The sequence below is a fragment of the Triticum dicoccoides genome, chromosome 2B (assembly GCF_002162155.2).
Source record: "Triticum dicoccoides isolate Atlit2015 ecotype Zavitan chromosome 2B, WEW_v2.0, whole genome shotgun sequence".
Taxonomy (NCBI): domain Eukaryota; kingdom Viridiplantae; phylum Streptophyta; class Magnoliopsida; order Poales; family Poaceae; genus Triticum; species Triticum dicoccoides.
In genome coordinates this window covers 382763012-382768254 of record NC_041383.1, presented here as the reverse complement: position 1 = coordinate 382768254, position 5243 = coordinate 382763012, and positions in this window count along the sequence as shown.

Sequence of the window (5243 nt, the reverse complement as noted above, 5' to 3'; positions counted from 1 at the left end):
ATCTTTTTTGACGGTTTTTTAACATCCTCGTTTCCGATTAATGCATCGCACATAGTTTTGTTGAAGGGTCTCTGATCGTAGTGTCGCATTAGCAGCATCCTGCAGTAGTGCCACCTACCATCAACAAGGGTGGGGCATGCCCTACACCCCTGGGCGCGCCCCCTACCTTGTTGGCCACCTGGCAGGCCCCCGATGCCCATCTTCTGCTATATGATGTGTTTTGACCTAGAAAAAATCAGAAGGAAGCTCTCAGGACAAAGAGCCGCCGTCTCGAGGCGGAACTTGGGCAGAACCAATCTAGGGCTCCGATGGAGCTGTTCTGCCGGGGAAAATTCCCTCTGGGGGAGGGAAATCGAAGCCATCGTCACCACCAATGATCCTCTCATCGAGAGGGGGTCAATCTCCATCAACATCTTCACCAGCACCACCTCCCCTCAAAACCTAGTTCATCTCTTGTATCCGATCTTTGTCTCAAAACCACAGATTGGTACCTGTGGGTAGGGCTAGACCAGAAGCTCGTAGCTCGCGAGCTTAATGAGCGCTCGATAGTTCGGCTCGTTAAGCTCGTAGCTCGCGTCTTAATGAACAGAGCCAATCATTGATTTTAGCTCTTTAAGCTTAACGAGCGAGCTAACGAGTTTCACGAGTTGCTCGTTAAGCTCGTTAGTAACAACACAACATATATTTTCATATTACGTGACAAACTTTTATAGCACCTCAGCCCATCTATTTAATCTACTCGATATATGAGGCAACATACTACTTCATTTCTTTTTCTAGTCACAATGTTTCATCTTGAAAACCATACCTACACATTCATCATGTATATTGTAACACATTATAATTTGTTAACAAGCGCTCGCGAGCACTCACGAGCTTAACGAGCTTCAAACGAGCCAAGCCGAGTAGGGTTTTCTGCTCGTTAATCTTAACGAGCTTAACGAGCCGAACCTTAATGAGCACGAGCTTAACGAGTACGAGCTTAACGAGCACGAGCTTAATGAGTACGAGCTTAACGAGTACGAGCTTGATGAGATGTATGTTGTCTCTCCTCTAGTGGTGTTATGTGAAAGTCGACTACATGGCACTTACCATTGTTTGGGACTAGGGGAAGGCATTGGGAAGTAACAAGTAGATGATGGGTTGCTAGAGGGACAGAAGCATAAACCCTAGTTTATGTGTTGCTTCGTAACGGGCTGATTTGGATCCATATGTTTCATGCTATGGTTAGATTTATCTTAATTCTTCTTTCGTAGTTGCAGATGCTTGCGAGAGGGGTTAATCATAAGTGGGAGGCTTGTCCAAGGAAGCGCATCATCCAAGCACCGGTCCACCCACATATCTAATTATCAAAGTAACAAACGCGAATCATATGAGCATGATGAAAACTAGCTTGACAGTAATTCCCATGTGTCCTCGGGAGCGCTTTGCTTTATATAAGAGTTCGTCCAGGCTTGTCCTTTGCTACAAAAATGATTGGGCCACCTTGCTGCACCTTAGTTACTTTTGTTACATGTTACCCGTTACGAATTATCTTATCACATAACTATCTATTACCGATAATTTCAGTGCTTGCAGAGAATACCTAGCTGAAAACTGCTTGTCATTTCCTTCTGCTCCTCATTGGGTTCGACACTCTTACTTATCGAAAGGACTACGATAGATCCCCTATACTTGTGGGTCATCACCAATCTATGCACCTGCACAAACTAACAAACACTTGCACAGAACGCGAAAAAGGGGTTGTTAATCCCTTCACGGTCACGAACAGGAGTGAGATCTAATAGAGATAGGTATAAAAGATAAATAAAAGAGAAAACTATAGTAAACATAAATAAATTGTAGCAAGGTATTTTTTGGGTTTTTTGGTTTATAGATCTGAAAATATATGAGGGAAAATAGAGCCGGGGGCATAGGTTTCACTAGAGGCTTCTCTCTTGAAAGAAATATACGATGGGTAAACAAATTACTGTCGAGCAATTAATAGAGAAGTGCATAGTTATGACGATATCTAAGGCAATGATCATGAATATAGGCATCATGTCCATGACAAGTAGACTGAAATGATTCTGCATCTACTACTATTACTCCACACATCGACCACTATCCAGCATGCATCTAGAGTATTAAGTTCATAAGAACAGAGTAACGCCTTAAGTAAGATGACTTGATGTAGAGGGATAAACTCAAGCAATATGATGAAAATCCCATCTTTTTATCCTTGATCGAAACAATACAGTACTGCCTCGCTACCCCTACTATGTCACTGGGTAAGGACACCACAATATTGAACCCAAAACTAAGCACCTCTCCCATTTCACGAAAAAGCAATCTAGTTGGCCAAACCAAACCGATAATTCAAAGAGAAATACAAAGATATTTAATCATGCATAAAATAGTTCAGAGAAGACTCAAATAATATTCATAGATAATCTGATCGTCAATCCATAATTCATCAGATCTCAACAAACACACCGCAAAAGAATATTACATCGGATAGAACTCCAACAGCATTGAGGAGAACATTGTATTGAAGATCAAAGAGAGAGAAGAAGCCATCTAGCTACTAGCTATGTACCCAGTAAACTACTCAAGCCTCATCGGAAGGGCAGCAAGGTTGATGTAGAGGCCCTCCGTGACCGAATCCCCCTCCGCCAGGGTGCAAAAAAAGGCCCCAAGATGGGATCACATGGGAACAGAGCTTGCGGTGGCGGAAAAGAATTTTGGTGGATGCCTCTAATGTTGGGGGAATATTTCAGAATTTATAGTGCAAAGATTAGGGTTGGGGGACTCCCGAGGGGTCCATAAGCCAGGGGGCACCCCCCTAGGGCGCGCCCTCAGGCCTTGTGGGCTCCTCGTGAGTCTTATGACCCCCTCCCCAAGTCTTCTGGGTGTCTTCTGGTCCATGAAAAATCATCATGAAAGTTTTATTCCATTTGATATTCCTTTTATGTAAGACTCAAAAAAGGAAAAAAAACATAAATCGGCACTGGGCTCTAGGTTAATTGGTTAGTCCCAAAATAATATTAAATGGCATATTAATGCGTATAAAACATTCAAAACAGATAATATAATGAATGGGAAAATAAAAAATTATAGATACGTTGGAGACGTATCACATACTCTTATTGTGAATAAGATGTATGTTATGAATGATAATAAAAATGAACATCCATAACACTGACGTTAAATGTCGCAAGACTAAAAGAATACCACATGTGTGTGGCATTGCATTTACTCGCATTGGAGAAACTAGCATGGAGAAATTCCATAGTGGTGAATTTTGAAGTCATCTGATTGAGAATCATCTGACGCTTGCAAGTTTTGTCCAATTAGTGAAGTGAACTCAAATACCATTCATGGGCCATAGCGAATGAGCAACAAAATAATTGGAAATATGCATATCGATGTGTGTAGTACAATAAGTGTTGTTGCAAGCAGTGGATTTATCTATCTTCAAGGATGACTCATGTAGATATTTATATTTACTAACTGAGACATAAATCTGGATCTTTTGAAGTGTTTCAAAAGGTTTTCAGAATAAAGTAGAAAGTATTATAACAAGAAAATTATGTTTCTACAATTGGATTATAGAAAAGAATATTTGAGTTACAAATTTAGTGAATGTCTGATGAGCTATAAAAGAATTGTATAGCTTGCACCTCCTAGAAACACTACTAAGAGTAGATTGCTTTAAGTAGATGTAATCAAACTATGTATGACATGGTGAGATCAAAGATGACATTAATTATTTTGCCAATATACTTTCAAAGTGATGCTTTAGAGAATGTGGTTTTCACACTGAAAAAGGAGCGCCATCAAATTTATTGAAATAAGTGCTACTTTGTAGGTTATCCCCAATAGTTGGGTATTCCTCTATCACTACGCCGAGGCAAAGTGTTGCCATAGAGTGCAGAAGTTTTGAAGAACATGTTTTGTACAAAAGAGTGAGTGGGAGGACAATTCAAATCGACAAGATTGTGGAATCTTTGTAATCAACTCAAAGAAAAGAAACACTGGAAGTACTTCTAGAATTTCTTACTGCGACTGATACAAAAGCCTCTACAAGAGATATAGAGACCACGGTTGAACTTGCAACTGAATTATATAGGTTGGGAATATTCGTGTAGACCATTGTGGTATGAAGAAGAAATATTGTTGGGCAAACAATGAACCAATAAATCACACAGAAGTGTTGATGGGCCCTCACTCCGGAAATTGGCTATATGCCAACATAATCCGAGATAGTATCCATTCCCATAATTGATGCTTAGAACTTGATGAACCCTTAGAAAGACTTAAAGTCTAAAGAATAGTAATGGATATATAAACTCACAAAGATAAAAATGTTTTATAATACTTGACTTGTGTTGGGGATATAACTACTGGGTATGACCCGCCCAGGAGGGGCCGGGTCATGCCACTGGCAGCTTAAGATGAAGAATGCCCAAGAGGATGATGAAGATGGCGTTCCATAGAGCAAGCTTATTAAAGGCCCAAGACCCGGGGGTGACTTGAGGCCCATGGGTATGAACCGCCATATGTTTAACTTGTATTGTAAGGCAAGCTTAGTTGGTTACCAAGCCGGACACATTGTGTATGAGCCGGCCGGGACTCTGTAACCCACCGGGCATCAACCTGTGTATATAAAGGGGTGACCCGGCGGCGGGTTAACTCAAGAAACAACTCATCGAGATCTAGGTCAAGCGTATTCGCTCCCTGGTAATCGAAACCTAAGCAATACAACGTAAAGCAGGAGTAGGCTTTTACCTCATTGAGAGGGGCCGAACCTGGGTAAAATCTATCAGAGTAATTGTCCATGGGTAGCCTCATCGGCCCCCCATGGCGCTTCAAGACACCGGCCGGCTGCGCCCCTCGGGAATCAAAGACCAAAGCGCCGCCTTCTCGCACCCGGTTGGTCCAACACTACTAGGGAAAAGCTTATACACAGAAAGTTACTAGTAGCGAGGGTTAAAAACCCTCGCTACTGCTACTTACCAGTAGCGCAGGTTTTTAAACCTCGCTACTACTAAGTTGATAGCAGTAGCGTGGGTTTTTAACCCTCGCTACTACTAAGCGGTCTCTACCGTGCCCCCCGGGACATGCCATAGTAGTAGCGTGGGTTTTTAACCCTCGCTACTACTAAGTTTGATAGCAGTAGCGTTGGTTTTTAGCCCTCGCTACTACTAAGTGGTGCCATAGTAGTAGCGAGGGGTAAAAACCCGCGCTACTACTAAAGGTCC